Raw genomic sequence first — 16,289 nt, 5'->3', positions numbered from 1 at the left:
AGGTCATATAAATATGGGGAAATTCCTCTAGATTGGAGACATGCACTTATTAAACCTGTCCTTAAGGGAAAGCAGAGTAGGACAAACCCAGAGTCATATAAACCCTTAAGTCTACTTTAATGTTGTGGAAGAATAATGGAGAAGGAAATGTTGGATAAGTTATTGTCAGAATTGGATAGGTTGGGACTTGAAACCATGTATCTGCATGCACATGTTGAAAATAGATCTACCACCTTTTATATGACATTCTATAACAATATAATAACAGCTATGAATGAAAAATTGTGCTGTTATGTAATTTATATAAATTTAACTTCAGAATTTGACAGGGTCACACACAAAACACTGATCAATAAATTAGAACAACTAGGTATCAATGCACTCTTTATAAGATGGATAGTTGCATGGGTTACAAATAGGACACGGCAAGTATCATACAGTAGTTGGACAGGTGAAATCCTTCGTTACAGTCAAGGTTTCCCACAAGGCTCTGTCTGAGACTCTTACTTGTTTAAATTGTATCTTTCAGACCTAACTTTTTCATCTGAGGTGTTCTACAGTCTATATGCAGATGACCTGAAATTGGGTAAACTGATTACATGTGTTACAGATAAAACACTTGACTAAATTGACCATTTGGGCGAAGGAGAACAATATTTTGATAAACATCAAAAACTAAGCATTTGAGATTTGGGAGACATAAATTAAAAGGTGAATATTTAATACAGCACACAATGATTGAAACTCTAGATTCAGTTAAGGACCTGTGCATATGGGTAGATTCAGCTTTGACTTTTTCTAATCATATCAACCAATTGGTTAATGATAGTTATAGAACTATAGGTTGCATAAAAAGATTTATAAAGTCTGGGAAATCAGAAATGATGAAGTCATTGTTAGTTACATTAGACCCAAACTTGAGTAAGGAATAACAATATGGATACCCTGTAGAAAACAAGCATAAGTAAACTGGAAAGAGTACAGCAGAAATATACCAAGGGCATCCATGGATGTAAAATTTTAAGTTATTATGAAAGACTAAAATACTTGAACTTATACAGTGTCTCATACAGATATTTAAGAGGAGATCTTATTCAGGTATATTAGGCATTTAGAGACAGCTACCCTGGGAATGTTTGGGGATATCAAAAAGTAGTAGAGAATCATAAGCCAACCTATGTAGAGGAATCTACAGTAATGAGAAGTATACTAATTGGTTTTCTGAGAGAGCAGCTGATGTATGGAACATACTACCAAATTACATTAAAGAAAGCACTAGTTTAGATATTTTAAGAATAACCTGGACACTAACTATGGTGACAAGTGTTTTGGTGTATGGGCAGGCTAGAAGGGCATTAATGCCTGTGCTTGAAATATTTGTATAGATGAATGTATGAATGTAGGTAACATTCCTGACTGTGAAGCATTTTAGGATATCAGCTCTGTCCATATTAATGTTAAAAACATTTCTGTGAAGTTGTTAAACTGTGATTTAAGTGTTCACCATCATCATATAAAGGCAGTTGGTATCATGGGCATTACACTTGGTAATAACTCCTGACTCTTCAGTGTTTGAAGAAACTGTCATAACAAGATCCCCTGGTTTCACTATGTCCCATAAATAGGAATCACCAACTGGACCAAACAAATGGTTAAGCCTTCAATAAGACGAACTACAAAAAAAAAAATAAAAAAATTCTTGAAGGATATGGAGTCACCATACTCCTTATTTATATACTAACTCCAAAGTGTCACAACTGTGGAGAAAAGAAAAGCCATAAAAATGGCTCAATGCCAGAGCATAGACACAAACCATACTGGCAATGATATCCCAGGCAAAACAGTGATGAAAGTATCTTCCAACTGACAAAGGGTAGAGAAGCCAAATCCTCACAATGATTTTCATATAAGGTATATCATCCCTTTCAGAACACATCCTTATGTGCTGCTTATAGCTGTAGACTGTAGATGTGCATATTTCCGTCCACTCACCTGGCCTAAACTACATTAATGATAAATACTTGGAGACTTTAAATCAGATTGCCACAGTAAAAGCGATCACAGTCAGCAGCAGCATTTACAAATAGAAAATTGATGGGGTGCTGCCATGATAAAAAGCATTAGTAGCTGTTCAGCACTTTTTTTGTTTTGTATTGTTTTATACCTCATAGAAACAAATAGTGAAAACAGTGCTCTGGGAAGGAAAAGCATTGAGACAGAGGTCAGGGTGTCTCTTCCCAGCATCAAGACAGAGGTCAGGGTGTCTCTTCCAGGATCACTAATGGCCTTGGAATCATTTAAGGCATAGGGCTAGTGGCTAAGCTAGCTGTTACTACTTGTGAAGCTTCAGTCCCATTAATTTACACTGAGCTTCACTGACTTGAAGAGGAGCTTCTTGATATTTTCTTTATTGTAAGTATAAGTTTGAATAAGCTTACTGCACAGTTTGCATTTATCACTAGAAGTCTATAGAAAGTGAGCCAAATCATTTTACACTATACAGAAAATAAAAGTGCTAGCAGAATGCTGCTGAGCCAGAACTCAAATGCAAACAGGTCTGATAATGAGTTTGAAGTTAATGTATTAATTTTTTTATGTGTAGTAATTTAAAGGTGAAACAGAATGATTTTTCTAACATTCTTTGTTAAAATATTTAAAAATATTCGTCTTACCCTTAAAAGTGGTATTCTGTAGTGCTAACTGCATTTCATGGTAGAAAATATAATAATAAATATAAAAGAAGAATTTTTAAATATAGGTCAAAATGAGAGATATCCTTCAATATTCTTGACATGTAAGAAGGAAGGCAGCTGTTGATACAGATACAATGTCTTCTAAATTGACTGGAGAGACTGCAGAATCTCTATCCCTGCCTGTGTCCTGGAGGATGCAACTGGCTATCAGTAGTAGTGTTTGCTATAATTCACCAGTAAAGAGAAAAGAGGGGGTATCCGCTGTGAAGTACAGCACTGAGCAACTAATTTTTGTCAAATGCCTTTACTATTATTCACAAGGCAAGTAAAAAACATGACTTTTTATGTATAAGGTTAGTGCAAAGAGGATTAAAAAGGCTTTAACTTAAGCCCTGCTTGACTACTGTGAAGCAATTGATGATCTAGTTATTTGATTACTGGGACACAAACACTGATTTAGCATGGCAGGAATAATGTCAGACAATGTGCTGTGTTTGCTGAAACGAGTGTAAAAGTCAAAGTAGACTTTATTGTTGATCAGATATACACAGCAGTGCAAGCTGAACGAAATTACGTTGCTTTGGCCCCCATGCAAGACATAACATTGAACACATGTTTTGAATGACAGTAAGACTAATACACATACAGTAATAATTAAAATATTAACAGCACAATAAATTACGGCAATTGGACAGGAAGACATTAGACAGTATTAAACTAGTAAGTATTGCAAGACTATGACTTCACATTATGATTGCTTTGAATATTGCACTTCATCAGTTGTAGTATGATATATTCTGATGTCCATATTGCACATGTATGAAGTGGTGACTCACTCCTGACTATTGCACATTCAGGAAGTAATAGCATAAGAAATCAGGCTAGCTGTACCAGTTATTGAAATAGTTTGCAAGAGTGATTACTGTAGATGATACTTCACAGCAAGTGACCTATTGATCTAATATTCCCTATCATGCCTGGCATTCAAATTCAGCAGCCTTATGGATAGAGGGAAGAAGCTCCTGTTCAGTCTAGACGTTTTGCAGTGTAAGCTGCGATACTGCCTAACATCTAGACTGCCTGCCTTTCCTCAGGCAGGCAGTCTAGATGTTTTGCAGTGTAAGCTGCAATACTGCCTGCCTGAGAAAAGGCAGAAGTACATGCCATGGGCAGGGTGAGTGCCTTTGATTATCTTCCTAGCCCTTCCAACATACCAAGTCTCATGCAGATCATCCATGGATGGGAGCAAGGAACCAATGACTTCTTCCACTGTCCTCACTACCCTCTGGAAAGCCTTGCAATCAGATGCTTTGCAGCTACTATACCAAATTATGATGTTATTTGAGAGGATGCTTTTGGTGGTCTCCCTGTAGAAGGCTTTGAGGATGGACTAAGACAGGTTTGCCTTCCTCAGTTTCTGTAGGCAGTGCAGACGCTGTTGTGCCTCCCTCAGTGTGTGGCTTATATGAGTCAACCAGGATAGGTCATCTGAGATGTACACCCCCAGGAACTTGGTGTTTTTGACTCTTTCCACTGCCACCCTCTTAATTTCCAGAGGCGGATGTATCTCCTAAGTCCTCCTGAAGACCACTATTAAGTCTTTGGTCTTTTTTACATTTAAGGACAGATTGTTGCTGTCTCAACAGCCTATCAGATGCTCCCTGTAGGCTGTTTTTTCAACATTTCTGACAAGACCTACAACAGTGGTATTATCTGTGAACTTCATGACTTTGTTGGATTCATACTTGGGCATGCAGTTGTGCATCCATAAAGTGAACAGCAGAGGACTCAGGACACAGCCCAGAGGGACACCCATGCTCAGTGTAATACTGATTGAACTGCTGTTTCCCACACATACTTTTTGGGTTCTGATGATGAGAAAGTCCAATATCCAGTTACATGGGGGGCTGTTGATGCTCAGCTGGATAAGCTTTTATATCAGATTCTGGGGGATGACAGTGTTAAAGGCAGAACTAAACTTGATGAACAGCATTCTGACATAGCAATTCTTGATCTCTAGATATGTCAAGGATTCTTGAAGTGCTATAGCTATTGCATCAGCCGTGTAGTGGTTAGATCTATAAGCAAACTGTAATGTATCCAGTGTTGCAGTTAGGCTTGAAGAGATATGGTTCTTGATCAACTGCTCAAAACACTTCATTAGTGTTGATGCAAGAGCAACTGGCCAGTAATCACTTAGGCTTGTCGGTTGGGATTTCTTGGGTAAGGGAATGATTGTCATATTTTTGAAGCAACTGGATACAATGGCTAGTTGCAGGGATGTATTGAATATATCTGTTAGTACAGTGGACAGTTGGGTAGCACAGTCTCTTAGAACCCTTTCCATGATATTAGCAGGACCAACTGTTTTTCTTGGGTTTACTCACTTCAGGGTCCTCAGAACATCAGATGTTCTTAGACATAGCACCTCCTCACCCTGTTCGACAGGGAGCTTTTTTGGCACAGTGTTGTTGTCCACATTAAATCTGCTGAAGTAGATGTTTAGTTTGTTCAAGAATTCTGTGTTGTCATCACATGGGGAGGATGCAGGCTTGTACTTGGTTATGGCTTGTATGCCTTGCCAGAGACGTCTGGAGTCCCTTTGGTCAGGGAAGTGTCCCTGACTTTTATGTCCAAAGGTCCTCTTATCCTCTTTTATACCTCTACTTATATTTGCTCTGGCCTGTCTTAGGGCATCCTTGTCTTTTGATTTAAATGCAGCATTTCATGCCTTTAGGAGCTCATATACTTCACCAGATAGCCAGAGTTTCTGATTAGCATGTATGGTGATATATTTGATGACTGTTACATCATCAACACATTTTGAAATATAAGCCAGTACAGATTCCGTATACTTCTCCAGGTCTGTGGTTTATGTCTGTGTGTGTGTGTAGGGGGGATGTTGAAGTGTATATAAGAGCTTTAATTGTCTGCTCAATATTGTACCTTCTGTGATTACTCCATGTTTGTGAATCAGTTCAATTTTATTTTTTTTTTGTGAATTTCTTCACCCGGGCTGTGGCTGCAAGTGATATATTGTGTTCACTGTACTACCGTGGTAAACAAACTTAAATAAATAACTTATTGGTGGTTGGGGCATGAAGTGTGAGAAAGGAAGGCATACTTGCTACAGTGTCACAGTGAGCATTGTTGCTGTGTCTGTGCTTGCTCCCTGGCTGAGTTCTTAGCTGTGGCCATTTGTCTTTTCACTTTTATCCCAATCTAACACCAGAGGGGTACAGAGAATGTGATTACCTTTTTTAGGATGGGTAAAGAGGAAGACAGTCATCCCAGGTATGATCTATGAGCCCTCATGAGCATTTTTCTTCTCCATTTGTTGGTAAATAGTTTTGCCAGCTTAGGACATTAACCTTAGACATATTTTTATTTTTTTGCTTAAAAAATTGGTTTGTTTCCTTAGTCATAATTTTTTATTCAGGTCATCATTGGATAAAAAGTTGAGGAAAAAGCTCCAAAATGCACCTCAGAACATTTCAGAAGCCCAGTGCTGCTAGAGCCTAGTAGCCTCTAGAGCCTCTAACTCAATTAAATTCTTGCCTCCACAATTACTACAGTACATTCTTTGCCAGATTGGATGTGATGAAATGGTATAGGGAAAAAGCTGACAACTAAGACAAAGTATGAGAAAACAAGACAAAAATACTCAGCATATTATGGAGAGATCAGGATGGGAAAAAAGGGGGTCCTTGGCTCTGTGAGAGTAAAAAAGTATACAGCAGAGAGGGTGAGTGCCGTGGAATCCTTTGCCTACAAATTCATATCATCTAGGATTGCCCCTGCAATCACTGTATATGGCATTTAAAATTTGAAACATCTGAATGTGGTTTGCTAAAAGAAGAGTGTATATCCTCAAAGCAAAGGGAGTGTTTTTGTTACACAAGGGATGTGGCTTATTTGTTAGGAAATGGCAAGATGCAATGGTAGCAACCCTAGAACACATGCATTCCTCTGAAGATAGTGCTATTAGAGTAGAGCTGTCACATAAACAAGATTGCCTGCAGAGATGAGCACTGAACACCATGCTTTTGAAAAAAAAAGTGATATTTATATTGTTATGAACATTGTGCACTGCTCTAATAAAACCCTAGTCTGAGATGCTTAGTGATAGAGGCAGGAGGTGCCCTTAGTGGAGCTGTGACAGTTTGCATTGTATTTATAGCAATGGAGTAGTACTGGAAAACAAAGAGAGCCCTGCCCTTTAACCTAGCAACAATTTCTTTGTATTTCTTTCTTTCTTTCTTTCTTTCTTTCTTTCTTTCTTTCTTTCTTTCTTTCATCTCTCCATGTATTGGAGAAAGAATCAGATGGCTGGATGGATAGGCAGATAGATTGATAGATATATAGATAGATAGATAGATAGATAGATAGATAGATAGATAGATAGATAGATAGATAGATAGATAGATGGATACATAGGTAGGCAGGTAGATAGATAGATAGATAGATAGATAGATAGATAGATAGATAGATAGATAGATAGATAGATAGAGAGAAAGAGAGACCTAGAAATTGCTAGTATATGAGCTAGGGTTGTGTGAGGACAATAATCATTCTCACAATTGCTCAAAAGGGCCTGGCAAGTTTAAAAAAGTTTGAATAGAAATTTGAGAAAAATTATATTTGCCTGCCATTTGGTACCCTTGTAACCAGTTGCATAAGACTGAAGATTTTAACAAGGAGTTACTGTTTTCTAGTTAATGATTCAGAAATAAAGCACATATTAACTAAACATCTTAGACAGGAAAAAGTCAGACAAAAGGCATTCTCTGGCACATATATCACATTAAAAGAGATACCTCTGCCACTAAACCTTATGGCCAAAACAGATGAGTCAAAAAGCAAACAAACACAAAACACTGAGAAACTGATTAATGCATCTTAATGTTGATTATAGATTTATAAATCCAATTAGGAAAGTAAAGAGTCATATTATGTTCATAAATATCAATGGTAATATCATAATGGAATCTTTTGCAAATATTTGTTTTAATAAGATTAGTTCCACTGATTCATTAAAACTAGTAAATATATTTCACATCAAATGCTCAAATGCCCATTTCTCAAGATTTAGAGATTAAATCTTGAACTTGGAATATTTTTATGTTTTTGGATACCATTCCATCAATCATGATTATTAATTCTAATGAGGAATTAATTGCAATATTATTTGGTATATTCAGTTTTATATTAAGAAAATGTATTGTTCCCAACTTCTGGAAATATCAAATAATACTGTAATATTTAAGAAGGATATATATATATATATATATATATATATATATATATATATACATATATATATATTTATAGACCAGTAAGCCTAACTTCTACTATTAGGAAATAGTTTGAGAGATGTTCACTTGAACTTATGGAGTTGGATAGGAATAATAAAATTTTAATTGACATCAACCAGCTTGGATTTACTAAAGAGAAATCAACTTAAACAATTCTACCTGAGTTTTATGACTCCATAACATCTGCAGTAGACATGGGATTAGAAGTGTTGGTTATAATTTTGGACTTAACTAAGACATTCCATGTCCTGTTTTTTTCAAAAATATATGATACCTTGGTTAAAGATAAGTATAACCCCTTTATGGTTAATTTTATAGTGAAATGGTTGGTTGGAAGGCAGTCAATAGTTGCTGATACTTGCCATTTGAAATTCCTTCCTGTGAGAAATGGAGTCTCTCAGGGATCAGTCTTGGTGCCATTATTATTCAAGATTGTTTTTTATACATTTCCCAGGAACGACATCTGTCGGTACAATAAACATGCTGATGATTGTAATTTGGGTTTTGTAATAACTGGTAGGCATGATTATGGGGATATTAATAGGTTTGGCTGAAATAAACAGCTGAGTTAATATTTTTGGAATAAATTTTAGCATAAACAAATGTAATACTATGTTCTTTGGAAAAATATTGCACAAGAATCAAGGTGTTCAGTTTACTGAGGTAGGTGTATATAATGCTAGGGTATGTTAATTACTCCTAATTTTTCATTTTGAAAACATGTTGCTCTAGTTGTCTCAAAAGCTATGAAGAAAACAAATATGAGTACTAATGAGAAATGGGTCTGTATCACTTCCATGAAAACACAAGTATTCAAACACCTATCCATCAACCCCAAAACAGCAAACAGCTGTTTACTGAACATTCACATTTTATTTATTTATTTTACATTTGTTGGCCTGGAGAGTCCAACTGGATACATGCCCATTTTCAGTGGAGGCCTGGGGAGAAAAGTTCCATACATCAAACGATGAGTTCCTATTACATGAACAAACTTTTCAAAGTTCGAATGTCATATGGTTGACACCATATGATCAAACTTTGAAAAGTTTGAAGGTTAAATGTAATGGCGCCATATGGTGCAGAATGGGAGAATTCCCCTTTTCTGCACTGAAGTGCGATCTCGGAGTTGGTATATTTAAGTAGGGGGTGTGGGTGGTGCGGGGGGGCTTGCCCCCCCTTCTCGGAGCATTATGGTTAGTTTTATTTTTTTTTTTATGTTTTATTATATATTCAAAGTTTCAAACTTTGATCATATGTTGCCGAACATATGGGATTCGAAGTTTTGAAACTTAGAATATATAATATTGACCCCAAACAACATAGCATGCAAATAACATTAGTAAACACAAGATTTAAAAAAGGTTACATAGTTATGAAGTTAAAAAAAAAAATGTATATATATATATATATATATATAAAATCAAAAGTTCATAGAAAGTACATTAGTTCCGGTTATCACATTGTCTGAGACAAACCTAAGCAAGGGGAGGTTAAGTGAGATTATAGTGTTCAGTGGGTGACTATTATTAGAGTTCTGAGATGGAATGTGAATATTTGTGGACATTCTGGGTAGATATTAGGAGGTAAAAACACCATGGGTAAGAGTTCACATCAGTGAACATTTTTCCCAGGGCAAAGTGTTAGCTGTCCAACATACAGGTATTACTGTTTTCCCCACCGTAGCGCAATCTTGGAGTTGGTATATTTAACTAGGGGGGGTGTTGGGGGCATAGCCCCCCCACTTTGGTTGGTCTATATACTGCAGTGTGTGTAATGCTCAGCATGTTGGACAGCTAACTCTTTGCCTGGGAAAGGTTTCACTGCTGTGTAGGTTCGATGCAAGGACCGTTCACTGTATTGGGGTCGATGGATAGATGTTTGATTACCTGTGTTTTTGTGGAAGTGATATAGACCCATGAGAAATATCCTCTTAAAGATGTGGTTAGAATTTGGCTCATTTAAATAAGACATTTATTAAAACAGTCTTGAAGTATAATAATATTTTTATTGCTTATAACACTGAACAACTGAATAGTCTTGAATCAGTACAGAGAAAGTTTACGAGAAGAATAAATTTATGTTATGATAGAAGTTTGTTTACTATGCATTATCATTATGTAAGAGTAATGTAATCATGGCTTATAATGTTTTGGGTAATGATATCCTACTTACGACTATGAATTTAGATATCAATGTTAGTATAAATACACATAAACATTCAAATTGCAAATATAAAGTAACAAACTAAAATGAGCGTATCATACATCACACAAAAAAAAAATCCAATTCTTTGGAATAAGCTATCAGTTTTTATAAGTAAGTCAACTTTGCTAAAAGCCTTTAAAACAAATCTTGATGAATGGATGAGAGATTGTGTATATGAGTCATCATTTAGGGAGGTAGTGTTCTATGGTCTCAGGGAGTAAACACTGTATAGTGAACTTATTAAAATATGAACATATAATTTAATTACCCACACTACTATTTTAATACAACCTTTCAAATTGGTCACATGAAATATCACATATAAAAATTACTTTTAAAATGCCAAAAATAATAAAATAAAAACAATTATACAATAACCACTTTGTTCATAAAACTTTATACTTTCTATTAAATGTTAAATAACTCATAATCAACAATGATATTCAGCCTTAAACAATGAGACAAATTAAGCACTACTTGCTATTTACTGTCAACATATTTAACCATTCATTCCTACTGTCTCCTTTAGGACTTGTTGGTCCATATACCAAAACAGAAAAAATCTATTATAATTTGTATAGCTAAGAGAATGCTTAGCTAGTGCATCTAACAAGTTTTTATTTTTAATTGCTTGTACATGTTCATGTATCTTGTCACATAGCTTCCTACTCATTTGTCCTACATAGAATTACTCACAGATTACACAAACATATGCTGACATACAACTGAAACATCTTTTTGATGCATATATCCTAGTTGTGGTTATACAATACACATGCGGCCTTTCTACAAAAGCAAAAGTTATACTATAAACATTTATATACTGAGCTTCAACAGAAAACTATTGTCTATTTAATATCTTTTAGTTTTCTAAACAAATTATAAGGGCTTGTTTACTATTTATAGTTCTATTTTTTCCTGATTTTAAGGACCTTTGCTCACAAAGTACCATCTTCCCCTTTGGCTTTAATGTTTTAAATATATAGTTAGAATCCATAGAACTTTACAAAGAACTCAGCATCAAGTTCTGTTAGTGTCTTGTTCTATATTAGCACAAACCTCACCTCCAGAACTGCAGCTACTTCATCTGGTGTCCCATGCAGTTCCCTAGACTGACTCCACCCTCAACTCAAAGCAGAGCAGCAAAAAAAGTTCTTCTATTTTGGAGCTGTAGCAGTCTGCTCATTACAAATGTAACAACAATCTTTAATCATTAAATCACCAGGCACTGAGCACTTCAGAGCCTCAGCCAGGAACTGCTTTTACGCTCAATTGATGCCTACTGATTGTTCCTCTTAAAAGGTTGTGCTCAAGGCACCACAATTATCCAAAAATTGAAAAAAATTTAAGATTTATTTATTCCTCTCAGCCATAACAATGAACATCATTGTACAATTCTAAATGGCTACCAGCTACAGCTAGAGCTACATTCCAACTAAATTGTTTAACCTTCAAACTCCTAAATAAAAACTACTGTCCACCTCTAATGAACAAGCTTACAATATGTAATAGTCCCCACTCCTCAGCAACCCCATCATTTCATTCTTATAGATACACTCCAAAAATTGAAAAAAATTTAAGATTTATTTATTCCTCTCAGCCATAACAATGAACATCATTGTACAATTCTAAATGGCTACCAGCTACAGCTAGAGCTACATTCCAACTAAATTGTTTAACCTTCAAACTCCTAAATAAAAACTACTGTCCACCTCTAATGAACAAGCTTACAATATGTAATAGTCCCCACTCCTCAGCAACCCCATCATTTCATTCTTATAGATACACTCTTTCAACTTGGGCAGCCACGGTGGTGCAGCGGTTAGCATTGTCACCTCACAGCAAGAGGTTCTATGGTTTGATCCTTGGCTGGGGTGCCTTCTGTGTGGAGTCTGCCTGTCCTCCCTGTGGTCGCGTGGGTTTCCTCCGGGTGCTCCAGTTTCCTCCCACATCTCAAAGAAATGCTGTAGGTGGATTGGACACTCTAAATTGGCCCTAGGCGTGAGTGCGTGTGTGTGTGTGTGCCTTCCGTGGAAAGTTGGGCGCCAGGCTGACAACTCGACACCTTAAAACTCTACTGCCAATCATGAGTGGAGAGGTGATCCGCTGTGGCGACCCCTAACTGGGAAAAGCCGAAAGAAGAAGAAGATATACTCTTTTAACTTATGGTGAGTAATCCTTCCCTAACATTGCTCCAGCCACATGATACAGTCTTTCAAACAAATAAGAGGCATAAATGAACTTACTAAATTCAAGAAATCACTAAAACAGCATTTTTGTGAAACAAACAAAAGCAATTGTTTTTGCTAAGCCATAATAGGCAATTACACATAGCTATACAGGTACTGGTAAATTTTGTTAGACCACCCTAATCAAGTGTTTTAAACATGGTAAATGAGGACTAGCTATAGAAATATATATGGATTTATGTCTAGTGACTGAATGCTCTGAATGTCGAGTGCCATAACACAGACAGAATGCCAAGTCTGAAAAAAACAACAGCTTTTTTGTAGGAGAATATGTACCCTGCACCCTCCATACTCCCTGTGAATTATATATACTAACTCCAAGATTGCAGTACAGTGGGGAAAGGGCCAGTTCCCCAATCCCTGCTATACCATGATTATACACTGTAGGTTTTCTGCTTCTCCCTATACATCGACATTTCTGACACTGATGTTTAGGTTTTGACTTTTTGTTTCTCTATATTTATGTTCTTTGAGATATTATCATGTACCCATGTATACTACTAATTAAAAATACTAACTACAATGACTTTAAGGTATATATTTAACTTACACTACTAACTATTGTGAATAGCCTTTAGAATTTGCATCTATTAGGAACATATCTAACTTATTTTTCTTAAAATTTTGTCTTGTAAAGCAATTGTCTACACTCCATTGTAGTTTCATAGCAGCTTCTCAGTGACATGTATCTGTTTATCTTCTATTTTAATTAGACTATGTTATAGCATGATTTATTTCCAACTTGTTAAATATACACAATATGTAATTGCTTATTCTTTCCATCTCCCTGAATATTTGTGATTTGTCCTTTTCACTGCATTGCATTCTCTGTTAACTGCCTTTATCTCAATGTAATAACTGATTTGAGCTGATACTAAGATCTGTTAGTACACTTTCATTCTAAGAACTGGTAGCATACTTTGTTAACTACACTCTTTTAATTTCTCCATATCTTTTGGGTTTCTAATACTACGAAGGGAATGGACCCCATTCCTAAGTCAAAGTACGATTAAAGTTCATGAAATTAGTAGTTTCAATCTTTGATGTCAGCCAAAAGTGCTCTTTGCAGTACTCGCAATGTGCTCAGTAATGACTCCTTCTGCAATTCATATGGGATTACATGGATTGGTAGCATATATAAATACGATTGTAGATTCTTTTTTATAAGACCCGTTGCTCCAACTACTATTGGATCTGTCTGGGTAGCTTTCTTCCACATTGCTCATTTCTACCTGCAGATCATGGTATTTTATGACTTTGTGTCTCTCTGTACACAAGACACTGTAGTCACTGGGTGCAACAATTTCAATGATCAGTGCTACTTTTGCCTTCTTTTCTTGGACCACTATATCTGTTTTTTATCTATCTTTTGAACAGTTGGTAATGGGTGGTCCCATATGATATAAACTTCATCATTTTCTATGATGCTTTGTGGCTCATGTTTCTGGTGTTTTTCAGCCACTTCAGTACCATTATGTTTGCACAATCCCCATGCAACAGTCTTGCCACATTATTATGTCTTTCAGTATACAGTCCTTCTACCATTAGTATGTCACAACCAGCAATGAGGTGTGCAACTGTTTTAACCTTTCATTTCTTGGTCTGAATTCGCCTCTCTTTAACCATTCCTTTATTCATTCCTGATCAACATGAGGTTCTTCCAGACATTTTATATGCTTGCAACTATATATATATATATATATATATATATATATATATATATATATATATATATATATATATATATATATATATATATATATATGCTTTTTCCACATTTCTTGCCTTCTCATCTGGCCCTTCACCTTATATTATTTCTTTTGTTTTTTGACACATTCAGTTGTTGCCTGATTTTTATATACTTCTGGTATAATTTCCATTCCTGCTTGACGCCAATATGCTTCTGTTAAATTAAGCAGAGAAGTCATCTTAGATTTATTCTCCTCATGTTTCAAAACTTTCACTACATTTGGGTCTTGTGAGGTCAGCAGATATGTGTGGAGTCCTACGATTGCAGATCTATACATGTAATCAATTTCAAGGAGGCCCATCCCTCCTTTGGAACGAGGAATATATAATCTTGGTATACACTAATTTTTATAAATCATTTGGTGAGCATGAGGCATCCTTCTTGTTTTCCTATCTAATCTATCCAACACATTTTGGGGCCAGTCAATCACTCCAAAACTGTAAGTTAGGACAGGAAGAGCAAATTGGTTTATAGTTTGGATTTTGTTCCTAGATGTCAATGCTGTTTTCAGAATTAATTTTTAAGTCTTCTAAAGTATTCCTTACTAAGTTTTATTCACATTTGTCCATGTTTTATTGTTAATCCTTCATCATTTCCCAAATATTTATACACACCTTCTTGCTCAAAATTTTTTATATCACATTCTTGTCCCAAACTGATGTTTTCCTGGTGCTGCAGTTTTCCTGCTTTAAAGGTTGCTTTTGCACACTTATCAAGACCAAATGACATTATTATATCATCTGAAAAAGTTTTGACAACCTGCAGCTGTGCTTTCAGTACCTCATCTGATGAGCTATACAGTTTTAAATCATTGACATAGAGAAGATGAGAAGTCTTTACACTGTTGTTTTTAGGAGTCAAATTGTAGCCATGGCCTAAGTTGTTAAGTAAACAGTTTAATGGATTAATGGCAAAGCAGAATAACAACAGTGACAGAGAGTCACGCTGGAATATCCCTCTTTGAATTTTTATCCCTTTGATAATAATCTGTCCTTTATCATGGCTTAATTGCAAAGTGGTCTGCCACTATTTCATGGTCACTCTAATGTAGTCAATCAGTGTAGGGTGCATCTTATACATTTGTAAGCACTCTTTTATCCATGATGGTGGGATACTATCAAATGTTTTTTATAGTCAATCCATACCATACTTAAATTCTTCCCCTTTTTACAGTTCTCCCGTATGACTTTATTTAACAACAAATGATCCTTTGTTCCATATGACTTTCTTTTATTGCCCTTTTGTTCTACTGCCATAACTGAGTTTCCTTCTAAATGACTATAAACTCTGTCAGCATCAATTCACATGTATAGTTTATATGTAATCGGAAGGCAAGTTATTGGTCTATAATTTTTAGGGTAGCTTGCAGGTTCACTCTTAAGAAGGAGCATTGTTTTGCCTGTTGTTAGCCAGGTTGGTGTCTGTTCAGGGTGCACATATTAATAGTTCTTACTCATGAGCAAATCCTCATTCAGTGATGTTAATATTTTTAACCAAAAGTTAGGTACTGTGTCTGGGCCTGGGGCTTTCCAATTAAAGGATTTTCTTAACTTTGTCCCAATTTCTCTGGCTGTTACTTCATCCCATTTCATATCCTGCACCTTTAAACCTCTTATTCTTTCTTTTACTTTTATCTATTTAGCATCTTCGTTATGTTCCACAGAATCTTCATAGATACTTCTCCAAAATGTATCTACTTCCTCTTTTTTTGGTGATCGTTCAATTCCTTTTACCTTATTTCCCAATTTTCTATAAAACTTTTTTGGGTCATCAATAAATTGCTTATTTTTTACTTTTCCTTTATATTTATCTGCATATCTTCTATGTTTTTCTGCTTGTGCTGACATTTTTAGTTTGTTATTTGCAATCGTGCATGATAGATCCTGGTCTGTTCTAATACTGTGCATTGCTTTAATCACATCTACCTTTCTAAGTATTTTTGTTGATCTATTCCCTCTTCTATAGTCTTCTAAGAGTGACACTTCTTATCTTAATTGCTTTATAGTTTTCTCTATTCGATACTTCCATGATGGTATTAGATTTCTCCCCTTCCTTTCCCTCACTACCCTGTGTT

Source organism: Protopterus annectens, chromosome 14.part0 (genome assembly GCF_019279795.1).
Source record: "Protopterus annectens isolate FY-2018-M chromosome 14.part0, PAN1.0, whole genome shotgun sequence".
In the NCBI taxonomy this organism is placed as follows: domain Eukaryota; kingdom Metazoa; phylum Chordata; order Ceratodontiformes; family Protopteridae; genus Protopterus; species Protopterus annectens.
The sequence above is the reverse complement of the archived record's forward strand: the minus strand, read 5'-3'. Positions refer to the sequence as shown.